The sequence below is a fragment of the Eptesicus fuscus genome, chromosome 21 (assembly GCF_027574615.1).
Source record: "Eptesicus fuscus isolate TK198812 chromosome 21, DD_ASM_mEF_20220401, whole genome shotgun sequence".
Classification (NCBI taxonomy): Eukaryota; Metazoa; Chordata; class Mammalia; order Chiroptera; family Vespertilionidae; genus Eptesicus; species Eptesicus fuscus.
Genome location: NC_072493.1, coordinates 4,434,173 through 4,445,901, shown reverse-complemented (window position 1 = coordinate 4,445,901; position 11,729 = coordinate 4,434,173). Strand labels below are relative to the sequence as shown.

The 11,729-nt window shown below is 52.7% G+C and overlaps 1 protein-coding gene across 6 annotated transcripts in view; it reads left to right on the top strand.

Annotated features, from left to right (window-relative positions):
• Positions 1 to 9,865: 9,865 nt before the first annotated feature.
• Positions 9,866 to 11,729, top strand: part of CYLD (CYLD lysine 63 deubiquitinase) — a 28,897-nt gene continuing 27,033 nt past the window's right edge. For 4 of the 6 annotated variants that reach the window (XM_054710539.1, XM_054710533.1, XM_054710534.1 and 1 more), the window contains exons 1-2: positions 9,874 to 9,984; positions 10,536 to 10,614. The gene's annotated coding sequence lies outside the window, so the exon portion shown is untranslated. Of the gene's footprint in view, positions 9,985 to 10,535; positions 10,615 to 11,729 lie in introns of all 6 variants that reach the window. The other 2 variants (XM_054710537.1, XM_054710538.1) reach the window with 2 other exon arrangements.

Below are 11,729 nucleotides of genomic sequence, written 5' to 3'. Positions count from 1 at the left end.
CCCACGAGGACAAAGCAGCGTGGCCGCAGGCGTCAGATGCTGCACTGCGGGCCTGGAACGGGGAGGAAGGGACCCTGGGCGGAGGAATGCGGCTCTAGAAGCTGGAAAAGGCCAGGACACACTTGCCCCTGGGATCGCGGGGTCACGGCCAGCCCTCCCGCCCTCTTGGCTGCAGCCCATTTGGGATGGTGGCCTCCGGGACCATACGAGAATACATCTGTGCCATGTGGAGCCACCGACAAGTTTAAGGCAATCTGTTGCAGCAGCCATAGGAAACTCATACCGTATGTCTGAGACGAGCTAACGGCACAGTGTAGCCAGACGGGGCTGAAGCGGTAGGTAGGACCAGTCGCGAAGGACCCCGTGGTATTTACAGAAGACCTCTGCTGCCCCTGGGTGGAGAAGGGGCTGGAATGCATGGGGCTGGGAGTGAGGGGGAGAGGAGGTGGGGAGACCGCCTGGGAGCTATTGCAGGTGAGAGGTGCTTGGCTGGGCGGAGGAGGCCTCCGTGGGTATGGAGAGGAGATGGATTTCAGAGGTAGACGGCCACGGGTTTACAAACGGACTGGATGAGGAGGAGGAGGGAAAGGAAAGAACCCGGGATGACTCCTAAGTTTTGGATTAGGAGACGGAGGCCACAGGTAGGACACAAACTTGGAAGTAGGCGGGACTTCCGTTTGGAACTGTCCAGAGACACCTACGGGGAGAAGTCAGGTGAAGACCTCAAGTCATGTGCAGGTCTGGACCCTGTGGGAGAGGTCACTGCCACGGAGAACAGCTCGGAGAACAGGCTGGGCGTGCTCAGCATCTAGAGGGGAGAGGGGTCCTTGGGCCTGGAGGGCGTAACCCAGGGAGAGACTGTGGAGAAAGAGGAGCTCAGGTAAGAGGGGTCCTGAGAACTGGGTGTGAGATTGCTGTCAGGGCTCAGAGTAGAAGGTTCCTAACTTTGAAAAATCCAGCAGATCTACGCACAGCGTTCTAGGCCTGCGCAGGTAACGCATGAGGAGGACTCTCCATCTTAGAGTTCTCGGATGGGGAGGTTACTTGAAAGGCGTGTGCTGGGGGGCAGTGGCTTACCCAGGGGCAGGCAGATTCCTCCTGGTGGCTGAGAAGACACCCTTCTTACGTGTAGAAAAGGAGGTATCAGAGCAGGAGAGTTTTTTAAACATATATTTTAAAAATATATGTTTTTATTAATTTCAGAGAGGAAGGGAGCGGGAGAGAAAGACAGAAACATCCATGATGAGAGAGAATCATGGATCGGCTGCCTCCTGCACGCCCCACACTGGGGATCCAGCCTGCAACCAGGCATGTGCCCTGACCAGGAATCAAATCAGTGCTGGGTCATAGGTCAATGCTCGAGCACTGAGCCATGCCGGCCAAGATGGAGAGTTTTTAAAAAGAGCTTTAGACTTTAATCATATTCACCATCATCTTAGAGCGGAAAAAAAAAAAAAGTGAATCTGAGTGTCTCCTCCCCAACAGCACCAAAAACAGATGCCACCGCAATGAAGACACCCCCAGAAGTGTGGGCGGTAGCACCGGTTCCAAGCGGGGTGAGCTGAGGCCACAGCGTCACTTCACTATTGCACCAACACGTCCGCGGGAGCCTCCCTCCCGACGCGGAGGCTGCAGCCAGCGGGCGAAGCGCACCGCCATCAGGGCACGCACCTGGCAAGCCCGCACACCCGGGAACGCAGAGCCTCAGGCCCGGCTGGCAGGTCCCAGGGGAAGGGCAAGGTCATGGACGACATTGGGGACCGGCCTGGGCATTCCCCCTGGAGAATTACGTGGGGGAGGGCCTGCAGCTGTGCAGACTGGCAACCCGGGATCTTTGGCTCCCTCCTTTTCTGCTCTAAATGTAATCCCCTCCGACATCATTTCCAGAACAATCCACAATCCTATCTCCTAAGCATTGCTGCTCCCCATCAGCCACCCTGAAATCCTTCCGACAAGAGCTCCGCACTTTTTTTTTTTTTTTTTTTAACGTGGAACAACTTCTTTCTTGACATTTTCAGTCTCACACCCCCCTCCTCTCAACCGCTCTCCCCCACCCCCAGGAAACAAGGGGCTCCTTGAGGGGGGTTCCCTTAACTCCATTGCTGCATTGATCTCCTTACGGGTCCCCCGGCTTCTGCCCTTGACCCTCGGAGTGAGCCTGACAAAACGGAAGTCAGGCCCCTGCTCTGATCTGAACTCTCCAGGACTTCCCGTCCGACACAGGGTGGAAGTCAAGGTCTCACGCATGCCTGGCCCGTCCCTGTGTCCCCCCCCCCCCACCGCCCCGCAATGTGCCCAGTACACCCCCACTCTCTGCACTCCAGCCACCGGCTTGTTGGCCACTCCTCGACCATGCCAAGTACGCCGCTGTGTCCAGACCTTGGCACCTGCTCCTGTCCTCTGATGGAAACGGTCTTTCCTAGATGGCGGCAGGGCTGGCTTTCTTGCTGCCTTCAGGTCTTTGTTCAAATGTCACCTCATTAAGGGAGCCCTTCAGGAACAACCCACAAACACAGTCCCCCACGAGTCTCTTCTCTCCGGCCAGCTCACCATCGTCTTTCGCATGTGCATCTGTTTCTCCCTTCCCCTCGAACGTCAGCTACGGGGGAACAGGGACCATGCCCGCTGCGTGTCCTCAGAGTCTAGACCAGTGATGGCGAACCTATGACACGCGTGTCAGCACTGACACGTGTAGCCATTTCTGATGACACACGGCCACTGAGGCGGCCACATGCCGAGGATGAAACATTTGCTGCTCCTGAGGATGAAACATTTGCGACTAGAGTCTTAGACTCTAATTCCAAGACTCTAGTCGCAAATGTTTCATCCTCCCCTATTAGACACTCTGTGCCGGAGGTCTGTAGGCCAAAACAACAGAAGTCCGGCACAGAGCGTCTAGTTCTGGGACTTACGGTTAAGCCGGGATCTTTGCCCTCACTTCCGCCGGCAGAACAGGGAGCAGCGGAACGCAGCGGGGGATGCATCTCTGGGGGCCCTGCCATTACCAGTAACCAAATAACAGTTAACCACAGCAACCATTATCTACTGTTCTGGAGTGTCATGGATTTCTAATCCTTCATTACTGAGATAAGTGAGGCGGAGGCTGGGAGAGGCGAGGGTTTGTGGTGTGCTATGGGTGCCGTTTCCCGCCATTAGAAATAGTGGCAGCCATTTTAATTCACATAAGGAACACCATCTTGCTCCATAGTGCAGACTCCATTTCACCACTATTACTGTTGTGCATCCTTATTAACCCCTATTTCTGCTTATTAACCCTGCCCTTTCCTAAAAGACAGTTATATGCACCATTTTGTGGTTAGTTAGGCTAGTTAACCCCTAATTGCCTGCAGGCCTAACAAGCTATCTATAATTCTATCTTCTGTCACTGCCCCCCTGATGGAGAACCCAAAAAATAAAAAACTAAGGTTAAGTAAAGGAAGTGGTAGTAGCAGTGGCCGACCCTTTCAGGAGACATGGACCGAGATGTATGGCTTTATGGAAAAAAATGGCAGATCGCCAAAACCGGTTTGGCTCAGTGGATAGAGCGTCAGTCTGCGGACTGAGAGGTCCCGGGTTCGATTCCGGTCAAGGGCATGTACATTGGTTGCGGGCACATCCCTGGTGGGGGGTGTGCAGGAGGCAGCTGGTCGATGTTTCTCTCTCATCGATGTTTCTACCTCTCTGTCCCTCTCCTTTCCTCTCTGTAAAAAATCAATAAAATATAAAAAAAAAATGGCAGATCACTTTGCGTTCTATGTACTGAAACGGTAGTAAGCAGAACATGGAATATAAATAGACATTTTGAAACTAATCATTCCCAGCTCTTGGAAAAAAGTGAGATGAAAGGAAGGAATACATTTCCAGGCAGCTACACCTTTATAAGAGCCAATATAATTCCATCCTTAAATTTATGAAAGGCTCTACAAATTTAACATCTGCCAGTTTGAGCATTGCTCACTCTATAGCTCAGCATGGAAAAGCGCTCAGTGAGGGAGAATTTATTAAAGAAACTCTCCTAAGATGTGCACCAGTTCTATTTCACGATATGCAGAATAAAGATGCAATTATTAAGAGAATATCTGAGTTACCACTCAGTAGAAATATCATAAAAGACCGAATAATGAGACTGAACACAAACGTACAACATCAATTAAAGAGAGACATAAGGAAGTGTAAATATTTTTCGATCTCTCTTGATGAAACTACTGATGTCACATCACATGCTCAGTTGGCCATCATTGGTTGATATTCTGATGGTCTCACAATGAGAGAAGAGTTGATAAAATTAGTATCAGTGTCAACAAGTAAATCAGGAAGTGAAATATGTAAGGTTGTTATACAAACATTTCGTGACCTAAGCATTGATATCTCTAAAGTTGTGTCAGTGACAACAGATGGGGCACCAAATATGGTGGGGAAAAAGTCGGATTTGTCAAATTGTTTACAGAAGCTATTGGACATCCGATTGTGCCTTTTCACTGTATTATCCATCAGGAGGCTTTATGTGCCAAGGCAGGATTCACCGACTTAAACGACTTAATGTCAGTTGTTACAAAAATAGTTAATTTAATAGCTGCTCGCCCCCTTCACAAGCGAGAATTTTCGGCACTTTTACTGGAGGTTGATTCCACCTACAGTGGACTGCTGGTGTACAATAATGTAAGATGGTTGAGCTGAGGCAAAGTTCTTGAGCGCTTTGTGGAGTGCTTTGAAGAAATTAAGGTATTTCTTGATGATAAGGATCTGGGAAACTTTCCTCAGCTTAATGATGATAAGTGGGTCAACACCCTGATGCTTTTTACAGATCTCTCTGTTCATATTAATGAACTGAACTTAAAGTTACAAGGTTTTGGCAAAAGTATTGATGTTATGTTTGGATACATAAAAGCTTTTGAAAGTAAAGTTAAAATTTTCAAGCGAGATGTAGAAACTAAAACTTATAAGTATTTTCCTCGAGTAACAAAGTATTTTGAGAAGGCCAGTGCAGCTGTACAAAATGAAATGGAACTCTTGCATATGAAGTACCAGCATGTTTTAGACTCGTTACTTGACCAGTTTAGTGATAGATTTAGTCAATTTAGAAGTCTAGAACAGACCATGAAAATAATTAAGTATCCTGATGTAGTAGTCTACAGTAGTTTGGAATTAAATGGTTTCCAATGGATGCAAATTGATGATTTGGAGATGAAACTTGCAGAATTTCAAGACAGTATCTGGGCTCAGGTGTTTGTTGACTTGAGGTCAAAGCTTGAGAATCTGGAAAGGTGCCGCTTGGAGAATCAAGAGGAGTGCCACTACAAACAGGAAATTTGGAGTGCCTGGAACCGACTACCAGATACTTTTAGCACCCTGAAAAATTAACAATGGCTTTACTCACAATTTTTCCCTCTACATACTTTTGTGAGGCCTTATTCTCAGCGTTAAATAATATCAAAACCAACAAAAGAAAGAGATTGGCAGATGAAGTTAGTAGCGCTTGCTTGGGCCTGAAGTGTACAAAATACCAACCTTCAATTGAAGATTTAGCCAATGAAATTCAGCAACAAAAAAGTCACTAATAGGCAGGTTAGTTAAAGAATTCCCCCTCCCCCTCACTTATCTTAGTTCACGGCACCCCACACAAGCTAAATAATATCAAGACCAACAAAAGAAACCGACTGACGGATGAACAAAGAAGTCACTAAGCAGGTAAGTTAAATATTTAGTTTTTGGTTTATTAAATACAATTATATATAACAATTATACATTTATGTTATTTAAACTATAAATATCGCGAAATAATGTTTTTTCCTCAAAGTGACACACTACCCGAGTTATGCTCAGTTTTTTGGCGAAGTTTGACACACCAAGCTCAAAAGGTTGCCCATCACTGGTCTAGACAGTGCCTAGCGCATAGTAGGTGCTCACATATTTGTGGAATGGATGGAGAACCCAGCCTCTTAAAAGGGGGCAGAAAATATAGAAGTTGGGGCAGATTATCCTATATGATAAAGAGCTAATATGCTAATTAGACCGAACAGCGGAATGACCGTCCGGACGGCCTTCCGGACGAAGCCAGGGCTGCGAGGGGCTGTGAGGGCCGAGCCCCTTGCATGAATGTCGTGCGTCGGGCCTCTAGTAATAACGAATCTCCTTTCTCTCAACACCGTTAGTGACCCTTCCTAAGGGAGCGGGGTTCCGGAACACGGGGTTGCTCCTAATGTATCTACTGCCCCAAATGGGGTTCCCCTGAACAGCCCGGCCCTTTCTGTAGGAGTGTGCTTTTCAAACCCCACGGAAATCATTTGTCCCTGGTAACAGCAACGAGCTCCGCCGGAGCGTGTGGGCCTCTGCCCGCCGATTACAGATGATTAACGTATTCCTTCTCTCGGAGCGGAAAGAGCTTTTAGGTATCCGGAGTGAAAGCCACCAGACGGACGCTCCGCTGCACCTGCAGCTCCCGCTCGCTAAGGGAAGGACGTCCCTGAGAATGCAAGCCTTCACCCCATTGATTGAAACACCGACCGCTCTGGGCATCCTGGGGAAAGCGGGGTACGGTATCCTGGCCTGGGGGGCGCCTGGCCCGCTGGTGCCGTGGCTTAGAGTTCACGGAGTGCACCTGCTCCTGGGAGGGGAGGGAACTGGCGGGACCGGGGGCGGCCGGATGAAGAGCGGGGGCGGCGGCGGGGGGGGGGGGGCGTTGCCTTTTTCTGAGACGGGGAGGCAGGGGGTGGCCGTGCGGTGGGGAACATGGGGAGTGCCCTTCGGGCTGTGTGGTGGGTGCTGAGTGGGCGCTGCGACACGCACTGAATCTGGTGAGGCCGGAAGTGGGAGGTGGCCGGTGATGCCCATTGGGGAAGCTCGGGGCCGGGTCTAACGAATAGCCATGCCGCCGAGGTTTGTCGAGTTCTCCCGAGGTGTCCCTCCAGGTCCTAGGCCCCTACCAGGCCCCCTGGAGGGCAGGTCCCAGCTCCGGGGAAAGAGCTCCATTTGACTCAAAGGCAGGGTGCAGGGAGAACCAAGTCAGCTTGGAATCCCAGTCCCCGCCGGCTACAGCCCTTCCGAGGGTGCCCTCCTGCCCTGCTCTCAAGGCCCCGCCGGTTGGCCCTTCTGCGCCCGTCTCTTCTGTTCTCTGCCCCTTTCGGCTCCTGCCACACGTCACCCACGTCAGTCACCTCATCTCCAGGGCGGCTGCCTCGGACAGGCCTTCCTGGTGGCCACCGGCCTCTTCCGTCTGCTCAGAGCACTCCGCCTCGGAGGCTCACTCTGACCTCAGCCTTTCGGTGATTGTGTGGTCACTCAGGACAGGTCTGCTTGCCAGGGGGCGGGGTGGCCTCTCCCTGTAGCTGCCCTGTGTCCTGGGGACCGTCGGCTGTGAACCCAGGGCCAGGCTGCGGGGAACGGGTTGCGGGCAGTGGGTAGCCCCAGGGGCACAGCGGGGCCTGGAGCCATCGGTAGAGACCCTCCGAAGACGGTGGCCGTTGGCTGGGCCTTACACGAAGGAGGGTCTGGAAGGCAGAGAGGACGGCACTTCACTTGCAGAATTCGTTTGAACAGAGGCGGAAGGAGCCCGGCTTGAGATCAGGAGAAGCAGGTTCCCAGCTCCTCTCCCGGGCGATGGGGACAGCTTCTTTCCCACGCTTCGGACCCGAATCTCCCCTCTGGGAAAGGAGAGGCTGGCTTCGCGAGGGCTGCACACGATAGCGCCAGGGTGCCATGCCCCGCCTCCCCTGGCGGGCCTCGCTCTTCCCTGGGAGCCTGGACACCGGTTCAGCACCGTGTTCCAGGCAGCCGTGACCAATGGGGAGGAGATGGTGATTAAGATAAGCCCCATTATCAGGCCTGGCTGGGAAGAATCTCTCTCAGACGAAGCCAAGGCCTTACCCTGTGATTCAGGGAACCTGTGACAGGAGAACTGACCCCTGTGGTGGGAAGAAAGCTCAGCGGCGGCACTAAACACCATCATCACCGCGGACGCCAAGATGCCCTCGTCCAGGGGTGGCAAACTCAAGTGCCTCAGAGCCAGTCATCAATGTAAATGACAGAAGTATGCCAGGAGGAACAGTAGGGAGTGGTAAGGGGGGCGCAAAGGGAGTAATGGGGAGTGTCGGCCCTGTCTAAAAGGACTGAACATCTTTCTCTCCCACCCCACGTCCTCTTTGCCCTCACTGTATGGGTCAGGCAAAAAAGGTCTTCAGGCAGAATTTTTCTTCTTCTTTTTTTAAAAAATCTTTATTGATGTCAGAGAGGAAGGGAGAGGGAGAGAGAGAGAGAAACATCAATGATGAGAGAGAATCATGGATGGGCTGCCTCCTGCACATCCCCAACCGAGGATCGAGCCCAAAACCCAGGCATGTGCCCTGATGGGAATCGAACTGCAACCTCCTGGTTCATAGGTTGACGCTCAACCACTGAGCCACACCGGCCGGGCCAAGCAGAATTTCTCTTGTAGACAGCCAGACCGCGACCTCTGACTCCTCCGGCTTTATGGGAGAATCTGGATCTAGAAGGAGAATGGTGTCGCCTCAGGCCACACTGCAAGCCAGGACTGGGGCTTCCCATGTCATTGTTTTCTATGCAGTGTGGTCATGAAGCTTGGGAAACAGGATAAGGATGGTTCGGGAGGCACGAGCGCGGATTGAGGCTTAGTTTTCAAAAGATGTCCATTCCATTCTCGGTGCTTATGCCAAGGGACATGGGTGGCCTGTGTACTGGGACTGTTAGTAATTACTCGTGTGACTTCTTTTGTGTACTCACTGGTTTAAGTCCCCAAGATCTTCCGAGATATCACTTTTCATGGGGGAAATTTCCCCTCTCATGATTAAACACACACACACACACACACACACACACCCCTCTTCCTTCCTCACTATTAATCACCTTCTCTTATAATTGGTACTTAGAATGTCAAAGGAGAAGAAATTAATTAACAGGACTATCCAGTGCAGCAAAGCATGCTGCAAGGCTCTGGGACTGATTATAAAAAGCACTTCCTTAAATATTTTGAGCACTTTTGGGAATCACAAACCTCCCTTGTAATTGAGAGATCCTTAACTACACCCCAAGTCCTGGCTGGTGGCCAGAGGGCGCAGAGCTGGTGAGGCGGCGTGTGGAAATCCCGTCTTCGGCACCTCAGGGAGAACTCTTTCCCACCCGGGATAGGTGGCTACCCAGGTTCAGAAACAGCAGAGGTCCCAGGAAGAGAGCTGACATGACCGAGCGCCTGCCGTGCGTCAGGAGCTTCACATGCAGCATTTCACAACAAGCCTTGCAAGACAGGTGATAGGATGATCTCCACTTTACAGATGAGGACATTGAGGCTCAGCGTGGTTGTGAGTTCCCCATGCCACGAGTCTCCTTATTGAAATCACAAAGGATTCACACTTAGGTTTGATTCCAAAGCTTTGCTTTTCCCCGGAATCCTGAAATGCTATTCCCAGCCCTCCTCTGGACTGCTCCCTAACCACAGCCCCAAACTCAGTCTGCAAGTGTTTTGACAGCTAAGCCTACTGCCAGAACCCGAGCATGGGAGGTGGAGCCAGGGAAGCACGGCGCCCCGCCCCCGCTCAGGTGTTAGCCAATGGTGACGCGGAACACAGAGTCTTCCCCCAATCCCCGCCCTCATCCTCCGTGGCCCCGCCCCTTCCCTCCGCTTTCCCTTTGGCTCCACCGAGCTTGACGGAGCGGAAAGTCCCTACAGAACGCTCCGGGTCTGCAACCATTGGAAGAAGGTCTGTCACTGGGAGACCCAATCAGAGCGTGCGCAAGAACGCAACTCGGGCTGTGATTGGTTAGCATGGCGGTTGCGCCCTCCGCCCCCGCTCTCTCCCTCCCCCTCCAGTGCTTCGGAGGCGGGGCAGGTGGGGGCGGGCCCAGGTAGCAGGTTCGGCTGCGCGGGGGCCGGGCGTCGGAGGTAAATACTGGGGCGGTGGGTGCTGGGCGTCGGGGCTGGGCCGGAACGCGGGCGAACGAGGCGGGGGAAGGGTCGCCGCCCCGCTGTCCGAGGTGAGTAAGCGAGGGGGCAGGTGAACAAGCGAGCGGTGGGCAGCCGGGGCCCCTCGGGCGCCCCTCCCCAGCCCCTGGACGCCTCCGGCCGTGGCCGTGACCACCGGGCCCTCGGCGCCGGCCCATTAGTTGCCCAGGCCCCAAGCCAGTCAGGCCCGCGGGACACCGAGCCCGCTGACGTCAGCCCGGCTTCCCCTTGCCAGGGGCTTCCCCAACCCCCCGGGCCTTCCCGAGAGGGCTCCCGAGTGGTGGGAGCCTGGTCGCCCCGCCGGGACCCCCGGAGAAGACAGGACTTGGAGTGGGAGCAGCGCAGGGAATCCCTCTCCCCCTTCGACCTCGTATTTACAAATGGGGAAACTGAGGCACGGGCCGCCGGCCGGCTTCTCACCGCCCAGGTTGGCCTCGGGAGCCCCAGGCTGTGACATCTCCCCTCGGTGGGGTGGCGCGTCTCGCATCCCTCGGTCCATCGGTGTTGGGGTGTCTGGCTTCCGTCCAGGAAGAGCAGTCAGGGCTCAGGCCTCGCTAATGGCGTGTTCTGCTTTTTCTTTCAGTTTCCGCGTTCCTGGGGTGAGGATGGCTTCTCCCCAGCCCGGACTCCTTCCGTTGAAAGGTGCGCCCTGTTGAAACCAGGTATACTTTCCCTTTCCTTCCTGGTGCTCGTCTCGGCTGTCGTTTTTAACCCTCTGCTGAGCTGGGTCCTCAGCTGGGTCAGCTGCCCGGCTATTCAGGCCTTGGCATCTTTTCTCTCCCACCCCGTGGCACTGGCGTGCTTTAGAGCCGTTGTCATCTTCCAGCCACCAAGCCTTGAGCCTCCCAGTCCCCATCTCCCTGCCCCCCCCCCCCCCCCAGCTGAGGCGCACCCCCCCACCTTGCTTTCCAATTCGGGCTAATAGGGATCTTCCTAAGGTTGTCCCTTTTGAGGGCTTGGGCTCTAGGAGAAAAACCCAGGCCTTGAGAGAGGGTGTTCATTCAAGTTCTGGTTTTCCTGTCCACCCCCTCATGTCCCAAGTAGACTGAATGGCCCTACGAATGCAGCTGCCAGTTTCCCACTGGGTAGTGGGTGGATTTGAACTAGAATCGTATTAGGAGAAAATGGCTTGCTGGAAGTTCTTGTGGAAGTTCATGTACTGTGAGTGTCGGTCACACCCAGAACGTTCTCTGACGTTCGGCGACGGATTTTTACAGAGTTCTTGGGAAGAAGCCTCCTTTGGGCGGGGACTTGGGAAGAGTGGTTACGACCAGGGCCCTTGTTGTATAAAACATCAGACGTTCAGCAGCAGCGATGGAGTGCGGCTGCGCCATGCCTAGGTTGTGATTTCATTTGGTTTGAGGAAGTCTTCCGTGAAAGACGAGAGAAAGGAGTAATTATCTTACTCATCAAACTGTTCATGTTTTGTTCCTGACTGTCACACTCCGGTGTTCAATCTGTCGAGGTCTTTTCCATCGTTACACAGAATCTGTAGGCACCAGTCACGGCGTGAGAACCTAGAAAGCCAGTTTCAAATGAACCCCAAACAAGTGGTTTTCGTAATTGTGAAATATTCCTTCTTTCTATATATATATATAACAACAAAGAGGTATAAACATTGGCCATGACTTCATTATGAATTAGAGCTATTTTCCAGAGAATTAGGTAAAAATCATTAAAATACTCCCGGCTCCCGAGTCTTTTTCTTCCTTCCTTTTAACCTGGAACAAGCTTTTAATCACTTAAACACTTAAAAGGAGGGAATGGAATTTTGGTG